Below are 18,407 nucleotides of genomic sequence, written 5' to 3'. Positions count from 1 at the left end.
GGTCTGTCCGTCGGCGGGTTGGCGATGCGTCACTACACTCGGCTCACCATGTCTCTCGGCTCGACCGTGCGCGCCGTCGTGGGCTCATGCTCCGCCGTCGCGTGGGCTCATCCCGTGACCTTCCTTCTGGCCCGCGACGCCGAGAGTATAAGAGCAGCTGCCCCCGGACGCCAGGAGAGGCTCCGATTTGTACTGTTGAGTGACGTTCTCTCCCGTCTCTCCACTTCGGTCGACCTGACCGGCCGCTCTTTTGCTATGTTAGAATAAACAAGTTGTTCTGTTACCAGTCTTCTCTTGCTTTGCCGGGACCTTCGGATGCTTCCAGTGCCCCAGGCCGCCAGGCCAACGCTACCCTTGTGGCTTGCGACCCATTGGCAATAACGGGCGTCAGCACCGAGACCCCATCAACTGGTGGCAGCGGTGGGATCGCGACAACGGAGGCCAGCAGCGAAGAGATGCGGTTGACTGTAGGCTGAGCAGCACAACGACCATCCGGGAGCAGTGCAACGAGCCCTGTGTGATGACTGGTTGCCTGCAGCGGAACGACTGCGCTGAAGTCTTGGCTGCGAGGTTTGGTGAGTGCGGGACTTTCTTCTTCTGAGTTTTGCCAGGCTTTTGTTAGTGTTAGAAACAGAGCTGGTAATTGTGGTTGTCGTTGCTGCCGGGTTGGTTTGCGGCAAGACAATAGTAGGCAGTAGAGAAAGCAGCATTCAGAGCAGCCATGCATTTGAAGTCGTTGCGCAAACCGAAATTGCTGGAGCTTGCAAGAGAGTTTGGTCTGGATGTCTCAGACAAACTCAGAAAACCAGAACTGCTAAGGGCTATTCTTGAGTTAGAAGCTGAGGATGACGAGCTGTCGGAATGCCTTGAGACCATTGAGGAGAGGGAGCGTGAACTTAAAGAACAGAAAGAGAAAGATGAGCGTGAACGAAAAGAACAGAAAGAAAAAGAAGAGCGCGAACACGCTTTGGAAATGAAGCGTCTCGAGGTAGAGATGGAACGCGCTCGTAATGGAAGTCAGGCACACGGTGCAGGAGAACGAGTATTGTTCAAAATGACTGACCTGATGCGGCCGTTTAAGCTTGGAGAGGACATTGGTTTGTTCCTGGTTAACTTTGAGCGAACGTGCGAGAAGCAGGGGTTCTCTCGGGAAACGTGGCCACAGCGCTTGCTCACTTTGCTACCCGGCGAGGCGGCCGACGTAGTCGCTCGCTTGGAGAGAGAGGAGGCAGAGGATTTCGACAAAGTGAAATCGAGTCTGCTAAAAAAGTACCGGCTGTCAGCGGAGGCGTTCCGTCGGATGTTTCGGGAAAATGAGAAAGGCAAAAGTGAGTCATATACAGAGTTTGCGTACAGGCTTATGTCAAACATGCAGGAGTGGCTCAAAGAAGAGAAAGCGTTTGGTGACCACGAGAAAGTTCTGCAGTGTTTCGGGCTAGAACAGTTTTATAGTCGGTTACCTGAGAACGTGCGGTACTGGGTCTTGGATAGGCCAGACGTTAGTACGGTGGCTCGAGCCGCTGAGCTAGCCGAGGAGTTTGTGACGCGTCGGGCTCGTGGAGCTAAGGACGGTCAAAAGGGTGAATTTGGCTCCAAGTTTGAGAGGCCGAAGTTCACACCCATGAGAGCAAAGGGGGATACACGTAGTGCGGAGGCGAGTGAAAGCAGTCCGACCGAACGTACGGAGACGGCGGCAACCGAAGCCGAACGCAGAAAGCGGTTCGAGACGAGGCAAGCGCGCGTTTGTTATACGTGCCAGAAGCCGGGTCACTTTTCGGCGCAGTGTCCAGAAACAAAAACAAAAGTCGTGTTTTTGTCTTTATGCAGCACTGACGAGAACATGAAGCTTCTCGAGCCTTACATGCGAGACCTCCTCGTGAACGGGAAAGAGTGCCGAGTGCTTCGCGATTCCGCAGCTACAATGGATGTAGTTCACCCCTCTTACGTAGAACCCGATATGTTCACGGGCGAGTGCGCATGGATCAAGCAAGCAGTGGAAGCTCATAGCGTGTGTCTGCCGGTAGCAAAAGTGCTTATTGAAGGACCTTTCGGAGCACTTGAGACGGAGGCCGCAGTGTCATCTATGCTGCCCCCCCAGTACCCGTACTTATTTTCGAACAGGTCCGATCACCTCCTGCGCGAGAAGGGGCTTTTGTTTGGTGAGGCTAGCGTTCAGGCCTTAACCAGATCGAAGGTTCGGGAGCTCGCTGCAAAGGCGGTAGTTGCGGGACCGACGTTGTTGAACGATGAGAAAGGGTCAGAGGCGCAGCAAGCTGGAATTCAGAGCACGCCCGAACTGAATAAAATTGAGCCTGTAGCGTTAAAGGCACCAGATACTGGAGAGGAAAATCCCGACACGGGAAAGTTAGAAGAGCTGTCTCCAGATTTGCTCATCGCGCCTACGTCAGACGGACTAAACAGGTTGCTAAAAGTCAGCCGGTCGGCTTTGATAGCCGAGCAAAAGAAGGATGGCAGCCTAGAAAACATACGCTGCATTGTCAAGGAAGGTATCGCCAAGAAAAATGCTCGCTTTGTGGAAAGAGGTGGGGTCCTGTACCGGAAGTATCTAGACCGCAGGGGAGTGGAGTTCGATCAGCTGATCGTGCCTCAATGCTATCGTCAGGATCTGTTGCGCTTGTCGCATGGGGGTTCGTGGTCCGGACACCTAGGAGTTAAGAAAACTAAGGACCGTCTCTTGCAAGAGTACTATTGGCCAGGGTGTTTTCGGGACGCAGACCACTTTGTGAAGACATGCGACACCTGTCAGCGGGTGGGCAAGCCAGGGGACAAATCGAGGGCGCCGTTGAAGTTGGTACCCATCATTACGGAGCCTTTTAGACGGCTCGTTATTGATACAGTGGGACCTCTGCCGGTAACAGCCATGGGGTACCGACACATTTTGACTGTGATCTGCCCAGCGACAAAGTTCCCTGAAGCAGTGCCGCTTAAAGAACTCAGCTCAGTTGAGATAGTCAATGCACTACTGTCCATATTTGCGCGAGTTGGTTTTCCTGCAGAAATCCAGTCAGATCAGGGCACAGTGTTTACTAGCGCTTTGACGACAGCCTTTCTCGAAAGGTGCGGGGTAAGGCTGTTACACAGCTCAGTGCACCACCCCCAGTCGAATTCCGTTGAGAAGCTCCACTCCATCATGAAGCGCGTGTTGAGAGCATTGTGTTTTGAACATCAAACTGACTGGGAGCTGTGTCTGCCTGGAGTGATGTTTGCATTAAGGACCGCGCCGCATGCGGCTACGGGGTTTTCGCCAGCTGAGCTGGTGTACGGTCGCTCGCTGCGATCTCCGCTTCGCATGCTTCGAGAATCATGGGAAGGCAGGGGCGACGACCCAGTCGTGGTAGAGTACGTGCTTAAGCTCCTCGAACGCTTAAGAAGGGCACAGGAGTTGTCAGGTGAAGCAATGGCAAAGGCCCAGCAGAGGGCCAAGGTTTATTATGATCGGACAGCCAGGGCCCGTCGTTTTGAGGTGGGCGATGAGGTCATGATATTGCGCACATCGCTAAAGAATAAACTCGACGTGCAGTGGGAGGGCCCAGCACGGATTGTTCAAAAACTGTCGGACGTTAACTACGTGGTGAGTCTGCCAGGAAAGCGGAAAGCACAGCAAGTTTACCACTGTAATCTGCACAAACCCTATAAGCAACGGGAAGCAGTGGTGTGCATGATGGTAAACGTTCCCGAAGAGCTTCCGGTCGAGCTTCCGGGACTAGGCTCAGTGACGAACAGGAAAGACACCGATCAAGTCATTAGTGACTTAATAAGTAAAGCATCGCTGTCGCCTGAGCAGAAAACCGAACTACACCAGCTCTTACAAGAGTTTCAAGGTCTGTTCTCTGAGAGGCCTGGTAGGACTTCTGTCCTTACTCATGACATAGAACTTACCTCCCCAGAGCCAGTACGATCCAAGGCGTACCGGGTGTCACCCCGCCAGAGCGATATTATGGAGGCTGAGGTAAAGAAAATGCTACAGCTCGGTGTTATTGAAGCGGGTGAGAGTGATTATACCTCCCCTTTGATTTTAGTTGAGGTACCGGGCAAGGAACCTCGTCCTTGCGTCGACTACCGCAGGCTTAATTCCATCACTAAGGATCAAATTTATCCGATCCCTAACATCGAGGAGCGCCTTGAGAGAGTGAGTAGCGCTCAGTTTATTTCCACCCTAGATCTTGTCAGGGGTTATTGGCAGGTTCCACTTACAGAAGAGGCTAGTAGGTATGCGGCGTTCATTTCACCAATGGGGACATTCCGTCCTAAAGTTTTGAGTTTTGGTTTGAAGAACGCGCCATACTGCTTTTCAAGCCTCATGGATAAAGTGTTGCGGGGACAGCAAGAATTCGCTTTACCGTATCTAGACGACGTAGCGATATTCTCCGCATCCTGGCCTGATCATATGGCGCACTTGCGGGCAGTGCTAACCCGCCTGCGCGATGCGGGCTTGACAGTCAAGGCTCCCAAGTGCCAGTTAGCACAGGCAGAGGTTGTCTACCTCGGACACGTGATTGGTCGGGGTCGTCGCCGCCCCTCTGAAATAAAGGTGGCCGCTGTGCGAGACTTCCCGCAACCGCGCACGAAGACCGATATTCGGTCGTTCTTAGGTGTCGCCGGCTAATGTCAGAGGTACATCCCCAGGTACTCTGATATCGCGGCTCCCCTAACGGATGCTCTAAGAAAGACAGAGCCGCAAACAGTCGTCTGGGATGAGACAAAGGAAAGAGCTTTTAGCGCCCTAAAGAGCGCCCTTACAAGCCAGCCTGTGCTGCGATCGCCCGACTACACAAAAGGGTTCGTTGTTCAGTGTGATGCTAGTGAGCGAGGCATGGGCGTTGTACTGTGCCAACGGGAAAATGGAGGAGTAGAACACCCCGTCCTGTATGCTAGTCGTAAGCCGACGAGTCGTGAGCAGGCGTATAGCGCCACCGAGAAAGAGTGTGCGTGTATCGTGTGGGCCGTTCAGAAATTGTCATGTTACCTAGCTGGCTCGAGGTTTATCATTGAGACGGATCACTGCCCTCTCCAATGGCTGCAGACCATCTCTCCCAAAAATGGCCGCCTCCTGCGCTGGAGCCTCGCTTTGCAACAATATTCCTTTGAGGTGCGTTACAAAAAGGGGAGTCTCAACGGTAACACCGATGGCTTAAGTCGAAGCCCCTAACGTGGGAATCAGCCTCAAAATTGCTTGTTACTGATGTTTTTCTTCCTGAGGCAGGATTTTTTTAACCTATTGCTTTTGTGTAGTGTTTCAAAGTGATGATGTGCTTTCTAGTGCAATTTTCCGATTTGTGGACGCGTTCTGAGTGCTGCTAAACTACTGTAAGGAACTAGGCAGCAGTATAAAAGGGGAAAGAGCCTGGCAGGGCTTAGTGAGGGTTGTGCCGTGCTTGCTGACTGAGCGGTTGACTTTCAGGCGTGGTTCTAACGCTTGCCGGAAACGAGAACAAAAATGTCAACTCTCCCGAAGTCACTTTGCAGTGTCCTGGGTGCACCTGAACGTGAGAACGAGGCCTTCTCTGTGCGCTGCGCTCAAGAAACGCCAACGGACGCCCGGCTTCGGTTATGAGCATCATCGAGCGACATCCCTCCGGACAGCGGATGCAGTCCCCTGACCATCGGGATCTCCTTCCCCCGGCGGGGCGGTCTGTTACGTTTCGCCTACAACGCGCGGTAATGCCGGCGCGGATGCAACGGACGCCGGGGCTTCGTTCAAAGCGGCGGACATTTTTTGGCCCGTTCGACGCCGCCGCAACGCCTCCCCGCCAAGCGTGTCCAGGCGTGTTTCAGTGCCGCGTGTCTTCGTATGTGCGTGTGTGTGTGTGTGCCCACGCTTGTCAAAGCGCGGCAGCCGGGGAGCGGAGCTCCTCAAGTGAGGAGCCAGCAGGTCTGTCCGTCGGCGGGTTGGCGATGCGTCACTACACTCGGCTCACCATGTCTCTCGGCTCGACCGTGCGCGCCGTCGTGGGCTCATGCTCCGCCGTCGCGTGGGCTCATCCCGTGACCTTCCTTCTGGCCCGCGACGCCGAGAGTATAAGAGCAGCTGCCCCCGGACGCCAGGAGAGGCTCCGATTTGTACTGTTGAGTTACGTTCTCTCCCGTCTCTCCACTTCGGTCGACCTGACCGGCCGCTCTTTTGCTATGTTAGAATAAACAAGTTGTTCTGTTACCAGTCTTCTCTTGCTTTGCCGGGACCTTCGGATGCTTCCAGTGCCCCAGGCCGCCAGGCCAACGCTACCCTTGGGGCTTGCGACCCATTGGCAATAACGGGCGTCAGCACCGAGACCCCATCAGTCTGCAGAGTACTACATCGCTACGCGCCGCGGAAAGATCTGAAATTTCAAACCGAACGCTGTTTTTCCTTCTCCTCGCGGCCACCGCGCTCCAAGCCGGACGGTGACGTAGTCGTGGCCCTGCGCCTACGTTGTCGTGTCCGCAGTGTGACGTCGGTCGTGGTGACACGTGACTTCCAGAGTTATTCAAGACAACATCTGTTATCTGTGCGATCTGTTGCTTGAATTGACGAATTGAAGTTTAGACAAATAATAAAACACACAAACGGAATGTCTGCGTGTTTTTTACTACGCACCGAAGCAAGAGAGAAGTACTTCCCCTTCGTCTGCTTGTTCCCACGGTCGTGCGGTCACGTGCGTAGGTACCGAAACTATGCCATTTTCTACCGTGTTCCACCGCGTTATCATGCTCTGCGATCCGCTTGTTCTGCCTGATTTTTCGTGTAGGACTGAATTATATAGCTAGTCATGTTTCCTTGGGCAAAGCGCCCGAAATCGTGCGCTGCGCGAACGGGACAACAGCTCGCGCGACGCCGTCGGCTGAAGTGCTTAGCGCCGAAAAAAAAGCGAGGGAAAAAAATGAAGGCGGGGCCTGTGACGTATGCGTCACGCCATCCTCGACGTCCGGTATGGCAGAACGCAGGGAAGGGATTTAGCTTGCGTAGGCTAGAAGGGGCGAGTGGAGAGAGCGTCTTGCTTGGCAGTGGAGCCCGCCTGCTAAAATCTTGGGTTCGCGGCACTGAAATATTTCTATCTCGGCTGCTATTGAGCCGATTTGAAACATGTTTTTTTTTGCGGCAGAACTAGAGGACACATAACCACTTCCATCGTATAACCAAAATTTGCAATGGGGCCTGGTGAGGGGCCCTTTAAGGCAGTCTCGGATTAACTTCGACAGCTTGGGAATCCCTAAGTTGCTCCTAAAGCCAACTGCGTGAGCGTACGCGCACCTCCGCACCTGTCCGACCTCGGCGACCGCGCTCGGGAGTCGAACCCGCAACGTCACACTTGGCAGCAGAACGTCACAACCACGGAACCACACGCAACGGGTTGACCAAAGCGGAGAATGATAAAGAGGCGTCACCCACTGTTTCTGCATGAAATGTGTGCGTCGCAACCACCACTTATTCTGAAACTATATTCAGCTCTCCTTGCGTCTGTGTTTTCTTTAATATGCAGCCATATGTTATTTAGGACATGCTGGCGTCGTTAACTGGTGCTCGCTACTCTTTCTTACGTACATATGCAAATAGTGAAAGACACAGGTATGAAAAAAAATTATGTAAGGAATTCGCTCAACCTTACGCTCAACTCAATTATTCCGCTCGCTATTTCAAAAAGAAAAAGAACCTGACAGGGTCAGTTTTCTGGTCACCCATTCGACGTTATAAATCAACGGCTTAGCTGCGACAGACGCCGTTTCACTGACCTAACGCGTTTGTTTGATGACCAGCTAAACTTAAGTACACGAATCCAGTTAGCTCAAGTATACAACACGAGACATCGTGCTCAGAAGCAAAAACGCTGCAGCAGAGTTCTGCTCTAGCGAAGGTAACGAGAGCAATTAAGGTCACAAGTGCGCAAAGGTGTGCTAGTCGATTCGCGTTCAACGTTTTACCTACATACAGCGCAACAGGCAGGACACATAGAGAGAGACGACACAGGCGCCGGCTGTCAGTTTAGTAGACTGAACTTGTGTTGCGCTATACCGTTGCGCTATACTATTGCAACGTGAAACAGAGTCATTCGTAACTCGGCAAGCGAGTACCTGCAATTAGATGGACATTAGTACATTGCGGCACGTACTAATACATGCAACTTTCTTGTAGGTTGGTGCAGAGATGCTAGGTGGCCAGCTCCAGCACGCTGATATATGTACTGATACTTACGAAAGAAAAAGAGAAGGTCGATCTTTCCAGGGTCGGCTATCCCACATATCATTTATCCTGAGAATGCTGTCGTACAAGAATGGATTGAAGGCCAGAACAGACGCGGTGAAAAATTAGGCAGGAGGAGCACGGGAAGCAATTATATAAATTACGCGTCTGTCGGGCACAACAAATCATATTCGCCTAACAAACTTCGAGAAAAACCTTGTAAATGACGTAAGGTATGCGGCAGGAGCTTCCTCGTCTAATTAAGGGTTCATGGTCACGTCGGGCATAAAGCCGTGTATATATGGCATGATGGCCGCTGGGTTTTACGGTGTGCCCCATGACTGATGTGAGGCACACCTCATAATGGAGCACTCCAGCGTAATTTTGACCACCTGGTTTTCTTGAACGTGCGCCTGAGTTGTGCTCAGCAGCACAGCGCCATAACGACTGGTCTACCGTGAGGGGATTGACACTCGACTGATGAAACATTATACGGAGACATGTAGGCTAGTGCAGGGCGCGCACACAAAAGTAAGTCACTGCCGGCGAGCGCAGCCACGCTCGCACGCTGTTCGGAAACGTAGCGTTATATATATATATATATATATATATATATATATATATATATATATATATATATATATATATGTAGTTCATTAAAGATGATTGCGAGTGGAAATGAGAACTCGGCACCTGGTCCGCAGAATTTGGTGAGGGTTGTTGCGTTGCGTTTCTCATCAAGAAAATAAATTTCTTCAAAACATAATTAACCGACGATTACGATACTCCCTAATGCGAAATTTGAATGCAGCTCTATATTTGTTTTCATTTCGCATTGTATTGGCTGGCGCAGCCAATTTGTCTCATGCGGCACGTTGCAAACGGAGCGATGTGCGGCGCGGCTGCCTCGCTAATCGGGCGACAGTGAGACTTGACGCTTCGGCGAAGCGTGTACAACACTCACAGCAGCAGCTGCAGACAGACCACCGCTCATGCAGCGCTTTGTTTCCGTACAGACGACGCGCGCTACACTCGTAGCCATCTCGTAGCCATCGTCGCCGCAAAGCCCGTCTTGCGCGCACTACGCTTTTCTTCTCATGCTTGCGTCATAGTTTGTTCGCTCTCTTCGCTATCGCAGTCTTTAATCCCCCGCAGCGCTGTGCGTTCGCTTTCATCCTTCGCTGTGCTCTTGAGGCAAAGCCCCCCCCCCTAAAAGAAAGAAGAATAAAAACACACAAATACACGAGGGCACCAGAAGGCAAAGAATGCACTTTGTCTTGCTTCAAGTGATGCTGTACCAACTAACTTACAAGTATGCTCTCTCGTTGTGTTCGTTCGCCCGGTTACGAGGGACAACGCCGACGCTCGTCGCAGGAACGGGCGTCTAAGAGCTGCCCTCTAAAACTGAAGTCTAATACGTATATGCTGTTATGCAGGCATATGCGCCTTTTCCATTATTTGATCACTTGAGTGTTTCCGTATATGTATTGCAGTTTACGCAGTTTACAGAATACCAGAAAGTTAAAGTCTATAGCGTTTACCTCAATAAGAAGTTATATCCTAGTCTCAACAATTTTTTTTCCCAGAAGCTTCGAATTATGCGCAAATTAAGAAATAAACGCCAGGTTGAAACACCAAGTTTAAAACTTCATGACTGTACGCGCCAAGAATAAATGTCATAACTTTATAGACTGTTTGACCTAGAATGTCTAAAGCTGACAAATGTGGAGGATTACCTTAGAGTGTACATGAAAGTCATACATGGTTTACGCCACTTTTACAACATTTTAAAATTATTTCCCATTCGCAAATTATTGGCCTAATTCAGGGACAGAATCCCTGAAGCCTTTCGTTAGTAAGTGCTCTTTATCACTGGCTTGGTGCATTCGCTACTGATATGCCCAGCATCAGGTATGCCTGGTATATACGTATATACGCACAGCGAAGGTGCTTTTTCGTGAATACCGCCCCAGAGATGTGTGGTATATGTTACCCGCTTTCTGCTTTGAACACTTTAATTGGGGCAGTTAACACCACAGTTTCAGTGCACAATTAGAGAGCTGAAAATTTTGTTCCATTATCGTTATATCTTGCCATAAATAAAGACAACTCAAGCCACAAATGAAGACATCCGGGACCGAATTAATAAAACTTTTCATTTCGTAAGTGAGTGCCCTTTGATATGTCTGAACACCTTCGTTAATACTATTACAAGTGTCAGAATTGCCGAAAACTGTCTCTTACGAAAAAAATTCTAACTTACGAGTCTTTTCATGAATACGGACCCCACGCCCATCAGTTACTAACCTTTAACTTTCTCCTTAATTCGTAGCAATCATAAAAAAAAAAAATGAGTCAGGGTGTGGTGTGCAAAACAATTTTTGCCTTCTGGTGCATTCAATAGGATCTCGAATCACGCCTAAAATCAGAAAAATCCATTACTGAAACCACCTGAAAAAGAGTGTTTGCGAAGTCATGAAGTGCACATCGCAAACTTCTTATGACTTCGGAAATTATGCCTTTGTTGGAACGAAGCAAACTATCATCGACGAGATGATCTGAAAGATCTTTTGACTGAAATCTATGTGGTCGGTAATACTTGAAATTATTCCTGCTAAGCAAACGCCACCCGAATAAGTTTGTTAAAATGTAGCACAACGTATAGGAGTCCTTTCGTTTCCTTCATCAGGGGTGATTTCGGCAGGCAAAACAGCTTTATTATTGATGCGTCTAGTGATCCTGCATACGACAGTTGTCTTGGGACGTGATATTACGAAGGGCCCTGCTTGCCTGAGTCTGGCAATATTCCGAACGACCTGTTTATTTCCCTGGCGGTGGCCTGAATGTACCGTAACTAAAGGTACGCACTTCCTTATATGCCCGTCTGGGTCTCAAGGACGATGGCACCATCAATTGCGGCCGAACACATCTCAGCGTTTGGTCTGCGTACTGTGTTGGCTGTTTGACTGTAGTGGCAGAGGTCGTGTTTTTTTTTTTTTTTTTTGTGCGGCCTCAATCGGTGTTGGTGTTGGCGGTGGCGGTGTTGGAACAGGCGGGTTTAGCCTGGCAGTCGAGGCTGACAATTTCTCGATCTTCGCGGAGGTTCCCTCTTGTATTTCGCACATATGTCGTCGGGCAGTAGTCTCCTGGTTTCGTAAACAATATGGCTTGGGATATTCCAAGGCGTGGTTAATTTTCAGGCTCGAGGAAAGAGATGTCCATGTCCAAATGTGGCGAAAGGTTCGTGAGCTGACACCAATCTACTTGGGTGGTTTTTGTTTAAGTTCCCCATAATGTACCACTTAGGAAAATTCTTAGGGAGAACAGTTGATTGGTATTCAAGCCGATATATATTTTAGACTTAAGTGCAATAAGTGCAATAAGTGTTAACTCATGGAAAAAAAAAGGTACGGTTGGCGTACAGCTTTCTTCGCACAACTTTCTGAGCTTTCTGCTCTGCTAGGTGTCTGATGATGACGCCGTAGGAGACATCTATTAGTGGAAAGATTTGCATGGTGGCAACCGGGCCACTTCAGGCTTCTGCGCGCGTTTGAAGGTGCATAAGGAGTTTCCCCTAAAGACCGGACAACTATCTACGTGTGGAGGTACGAGCACAACATTCTCAAGCTTTATCGACTGCCCAGCTTTCATTATGAAGCTTTTCACGTCAGTCTTCGGAAGCGCAAATGAAAGGCGTGCTTCCGCGTGTAGCTGCACTGCGAATGAATGCACGCGGGCTCTTTCGTATTCCGCTACGTATGCGTGGTGTGCCTCTGCAGCGATGACAAAGGTTCGTCACGTGACGCTGCACCGCGCACACTCCGATTGCGGCAACCACCTGTGGTCGTTCCTCACCGCTGCGTCAACATGTGCGATGTACTGCATCCTACCTTTCTCTTTAATTTTATTTTTCCTTTCTTTTTGTTGAGCGTTGGGAACACGTGCCTGCAGCAAGGGTCACCAAGTACGGAAAGTGTTGCAGAAGTGCCCGGTTGGGGGGTGCCACAGTTAAGCCTTCTGTTCACATGATCTGCCACTTCCTAATCGAAATGTGCCGCGTACGCTTGCAGCGATCGCAAGATTTGTCCAACTCCGTACAGCTAGCTAATATGTAAATCAGACAATAACAATACGAACGTTCACTGCGCAACGTTAAGCATTGCTACTAAGGCTAATAACTGATTTATCTTAAGCCTCACCTGTAGTTAGCGCATTTAGTACGTCTTAATGATGGCTAATTTGAATGCGTCGACTTACGTCTTATGCTGTTGACAGCCGGGCTCTTCATCATGCTACGATACAAAACGGTGCGGTAGCTATCTCGCAGACCTGTGCTCAGAACATTGTAAGCCGCGTTTCTTGGGTCCCCGTGACATGAGTGTACTGAGCCGATGGATCAGTCGGGAATTTATCGCGAGTGAGGCGTTAATCGGTGAGACGGAAGTTCAATATACGCTCTTATTCCTGGAAAGATTCGTCTTGGTTCTCACGGCCTCTGCATCTTTCTGGCCTTGTGCTGGGCGTTCTATACGTTGACGATATTCCATTGCATTCCGAACCACTGTCGCTGTCTGCATACCAGTGCTTGTTATGCGAAACTATGATGCTGGGCGTAGGTACGCTTGGGGTTCCTCACTCTTTAGTCTGATCGGACGGAGTGAATGGGTCAGTGAGCTGGTATGAGTGAGCCGATCCAGAACTGGGGGGGGGGGGGTGGGGGGGGCAGGCAATAGAGTTCTTCACTCAGGCTACTATTGAAACTCCGGTCCAAACTGCGGGTGAGCTAGTGTTCTGCTTGTTCTCGCTCGGTCCCTCTGTGTGCGCCACTCGCGGAGGGGCGGCGGGGGGTAGGTTGGCCTGACACGCTCCCAATGAACGACAAGAATGCAAACCGTAGTTACCCATCGCCTGCTACAAAGCGTTTGCAATGGCTAATTTGACTAAAAAAATGCATTAATTGAAATCACAGTTTTCTTTTTGGTTTTGCTTACGGCACGTGCCAAGATCTCTCTTTGTCGGTGTATTAAAGAAAGGTGTGTTTTTCACAGTCAATTTTGTTCGTACGTGAGGCGGCAGTCAGCAGGCCCCTCTCCACCCGCACGCCGTACCTTCCCCCTGTTGCATCTCGCCAACCACTGTCTGGTTGTGATCCACGGGTCCTATGCAGGACTCGCAGCTGGTATAACTGAAGCAGGAAATTTTGAAACACGGGGTCTATCGAGGTCTCGCAGCTGCTGGGATTGAAGAGCGGTAGAAGGCAGCTCACTATATATAACATCCGACGCCATAGTGCTCTTGAACGAGTGCTGTAGGTCTCTCCAGCCAGCGAAATAGCGTTACTGCGACGGGAAAGACACACAGAAAGAGAGGCAGACGTATGTGACGGAAAATGCAGAGGTTTGCCTGAGCGCAGGCATAGCATACTGTGTGCACTAGGACTGGGGTGAAAGAATAATATGAAGGCGGCATTCGTTGTTGAAATCCATTCATTTACGCTGCGCTCCTGCGGCCGAATACACAAAGCTTTTCTTTCGCAAGTGCTCTTTGCCATAGGACGGTCACTTTCGCTAATAACATGCCCAACATCATTATTAACTGGCGTTTGCTCTTACGAACATTTCTAGCGTAAGAACGTTTTTGTGAATACGGGCCCTAGTACTTTCAGGTCACAAGCGGTATGCACGTTGATAGGTGACACAGCGTTCCTGACAGGAAGGTAGCAGGCGCAGAGTGTTAAATGAAGAAATTGTACCAAACGTTGATGAAGATTATCATTAGGGGACCAACTATAAGCCTGAAGGGGTATAACATGTTTTTACAGTGCGGTGTGACATTCCAAATTTAGTCCTTTAGTGTTAAAGTTCTTTGACCTCTTTGAAATGTCTTGTTTTTGCCATGACTACCGGATGCGTTTCACGGCCCGACCACTACCTACATTCGCACTGTGACTAAGCTACTTGAGCCCTGTATGTGATGTCGAAATGAAGAACGTTATTGTGCTTTCTCTGCTGCACCTAATCTTCATCGTCGTCGCTCTATTCTACGTAATTAAGCTTAGGAAGACAGATGAGCTAGTTGCAGCTCAACTTGGATACTGGTGCACTTGTGTGAAGTTAATTTGTGAATTTCGTCGATTACGCTTCAGCTAAATTAGCTAAATTTGCTAAATTAGCTAAATTCGCTATATTCCTGGATTTTAAGAGGGCTTATAGATTGGTGCTCTGAAATAACAAAAAGGCCACTGATATGTCCCTGTGTCGGCTGTCGCCACTAGTGGTGACATGAGCATACCCCTTTGAGATATTCGCGGTTGCGTCATATGTCACAAAGCTCGCTTCTTTTACCAATATGATGTATACTTTAACCTTAAATAGTTGAGGCCCTGCGTCGCCCTGTCTGTGCAGCTATCTGACCCACGGAGGGTGTCAGACCCCCGGCTGAGCATTACGCCATAGAATGTCAACGGAACGCCAGGTTTCTGTGCTGCGCTGACGTACAGGTCACGTATACTCGGCGCTCTCAGCGTCTGCTTGAATCAACAAACCGGAATTTTTATCTTCCTCAACGTCTATTTCAATAAAATTAACTTTTAGAACACCACGAGAACGTGGTGCTGCTCACCTGCGCATATTTCCAAGTGGAGGATATATTCACTTGGACTGGGAAAAACCGTCATCAAACGTAACCACTCTACGGGGGAGCGCGTAAACTCGGAAACATAGTTGTATATATATATATATATATATATATATATATATATATATATATATATATATATATATATATATATATACTCCCTATGTAGTTAATATATGGAACGAGCAGTGACACTCTTGTATAAAGGAGTTGCCACCGCCCCATCGTTTTAGAGAGCAGCTCTTAGGCGCCCGTTCTTGCGGCGACCGTCGGCGTTGTTCCTCATAACCGAGCGAACGAGCTGAGCGGAAGACGAAAGCGAACGCAGAGCGCAGCGGGAAATGAAAGAAAACAGCGCGAGTAGGAAAGCGGAAGAGGAGAGAGAGAGATTCTTGTTTGGGAAGTAGGAACATGGGGTAAAGTGCAGCGCAGTAACTGTCTCTCAGATGAGGACACCTCAACCGCACTGCACAAGGGGGAAGGGATAGAAAGAGTGGTGAAAGAAAGAGGAAAGGAGCAGCAGCGGTCGAAACGCCGTGAGCGTGGGGAGGGGGCTTAGAGGCGATCAGCTAGGGTGATGTCCTCGGCGAACTCCAGAATCGCTCGAAAGAGGCGCTTCTGGCTTGAGATGCAGCCTGAGGGGTGCAGCAGATTGTCCACCGTTGCACAGGGATGTTTGTTTGTATGGTAGACTTTTGCGAGGGCCGCGCGCGAGTCTACAGTGAAAGCATGAGGCGGAAACCGAATATAGCGAAAGGGCGAGGAGAAAAGCAGAGTGCCGCACCAGACTACGAGATTGCGCCATAGTATTTGTAATCTTATTGCATGCGCGATGCGAATTCGCTGAGTCATGTATGAAAGCTGAGGCGCTTGACCCGCAGATTACATTTTCGGCGATCGCCGACTCTGCTCGGCGCTTTTGTTGTGCTTGAGTGTTACTTGTTTTGCGACGCTTCACTCTGTTCGCAACGTACTGCACCAGACAGATTCTTTGTGCCAGTCAATATATCGCGACGTGAAAATACTTATAGAGCTGCGCTCAAATTTCGCATTAGCGAGTATCGTAATTGTCGGCGAATTTTTTTTAAAGGAGAGTACAGAACAGATGATGATAAGTGCTCAGAAGCATAATCTATAATAGTCTTAATGTTAAGACCTTCTCGTCTTAATAACAACGAAAATGCAAAGGTGAAATAATAGCCTACTGTTCGAAAACTCACTGCTAAAGTAAACAACTGGCAAAGTCGGCTTTGTGACGTTTTCAAAACGTAAGTTCAGTACTGGATGAATGGAGGACCTCTTTATCTTTCACTCGCGTGGTCGTTCTTGCAAGTACACAAGGTGCAAGCTCATTGTCTCTTTGTCTTCTTCAGCAGCGTTATCGTTTGTTTCTCGACTTCTTCCCTTCTTAGTCTTTCCTGGCAGAGAACACCGGGTGGCGGGCGCGGCGTCACCCGTTCCGACAACTGTGGCTGTAACACTCGGCGTCACCGCCGGACAAGTAACAGTCAAGGCGTCGAATACGAGGCCAGGGGCACTCACGGGAGAGAGAGAGAGAGAGAGAGAGAGAGAGAGAGAGAGAGAGAGAGAGAGAGAGAGAGAGAGGAAAGGCAGGGAGGTTAACCAGATATCAGTCTCCGGTTTGCTACCCTACACTGGGGATGGGAGAGTCGCTACAGCTAGCATGCAGCTAGATGATAGGGGCCCAGCGGACCAGTGCGCCAACAAAATGGGCAAGGAGTCTGAGGTACCAACGGCCTCGACCGATTTCGACGCAGGTTCTTTAGCCGGAAGACTTCCGGTATGTTTATTGTTGAGCAGCCTAGTACTTGTCGTGCATTAGAAACAAGAACACGTGACTATCCCTTTTTGAAGAAAATCGACCACAGAACGAATGCGAAACGCGGATCGCTCGGACCAGTGAGTGGCTTGTTGCTAATTTACGAACTGTAAGTTACAACTGAGATGTGTGAACGCTTTTTATGTATGATCAAACAACATCAAACTGTTCTGACTATGGCATCCTGATTAACTGGCATCCCTGAGTCGGAGAAAGCGATTGAAAGGTGAGGCAGGTGTTTGCAGTCCCCGCGAGGTGGCGGTCGTAAGTGAAGTGGCAGAGAAGAGTTTGATAGAACCGGAGTCATAATTGTAAGTGTAGGTAATGGTACAGTATAGGTTTTAGACACGAAAGTAAAAATCGATACCAGATAGGCAAGAGAGAGAGTGAAGAGGAAAGGCAGGGAGGTTAACCAGATATGAGTCTCCGGTTTGCTACCCTACACTGGGGATGGGGGATAGGGGTTAGAAAGATGACAGAGAGGAAAACGCTAAAAAACAGAAAAGAAAACGCACACATGGAGGCACACACACAAAAGGCGTTCCAGTTAAAGTCGTTCACACAGGCCGGTAGATCGCAAAAAGCGCAATAGCGCTTGTACGGCCTTCTTCTGTGACGGTAGGTCCTTTCGATGTTGTAGAATTCTTTTTTCGGATAGCGCTTGGTCGTTCAGTTGGTCAAGTTCGTGGCGAAGGCATGCTCTCTGTGTACTGTACTGCGGGCAGGCACACAAAATATGGCCAATTGATTCTTCATGGCCGCAGTGATCACAGGTTGGGCTGTCGGTCATCCCTATGCGGAAGGCATAGGCTTTAGTAAAGGCAACGCCCAACCAAAGTCGATATAAAAGCGTGGCGTCTCTACGGCGAAGCTGTGATGGCGCTCGAAGACTTAATGTTGGATAAAGTGAGTACAGTCGCGTGTTTCTTAAATGTGGCTCATTCCACTGCGACGCGGTGCACTGCCGAGCAAGTAGGCGGAGCTTCCGTGCTGCGTCAGTTCTAGAATGAGGAATTGGGACGTGGCGCTCCTCAGTATGGGCTGAGCGGGCAGCGTGATCCGGCCGTTCATTGCCGATAATCCCGCAGTGACTTGGAAGCCACTGAAAGGTTATCTCATGGCCTGCTTCACTTATATGTTGCAACGTCTCTGTAATAAGGAATATTAGTTGTTCGTGTGGTCCGCGTCGTAAAGGTGACAGTAAAGACTGCAGTGCCGCCTTCGAATCGCAGAATATTGTCCATTTGTGTGGTGGTTCATCACCAATGTGATGAAGGGCAGTAAAGAGCGCTGCGAGCTCTGCTGCCGTCGATGTTGTCGCGTGGGTCGTCTTAAATTTGGTTGTTGTAGCTTTCGCTGCTATGACGATTGCAGCCGCGGAGCTACTTGGAAGGACAGATCTATCAGTGTAAATATGCGTAGAATCACGGTAGTTTTCGTACAAATGTAGTAGCGTGAGCTGTCTAAGGGCTGGCGATGGTAGATCAGATTTTTTCGAGATACCAGGTATTGTGAGGTTGATTTTTGACTGAGCGAGGCACCATGGAGGAATCGAAGGTCTCGCAGCCGGGGTGAAACAAGCTGGAAATGATTCATCATATGCGGTTATCGTCCGGCTGAAAGATATGTGTGGTCTGTCCGCTGTTAGGGAGGCCAAGTGGCGACGAGGAGTCCTGGTCAGATGCCGTATATGGGTCCTGAGTACTTCAATTTCAATGTGGGTCCTGACAAGGTGATCTCCAGCGATTGCTATCG

Source organism: Dermacentor andersoni, chromosome 3 (genome assembly GCF_023375885.2).
Source record: "Dermacentor andersoni chromosome 3, qqDerAnde1_hic_scaffold, whole genome shotgun sequence".
In the NCBI taxonomy this organism is placed as follows: Eukaryota; Metazoa; Arthropoda; class Arachnida; order Ixodida; family Ixodidae; genus Dermacentor; species Dermacentor andersoni.
This window is presented reverse-complemented; position numbering follows the sequence as displayed.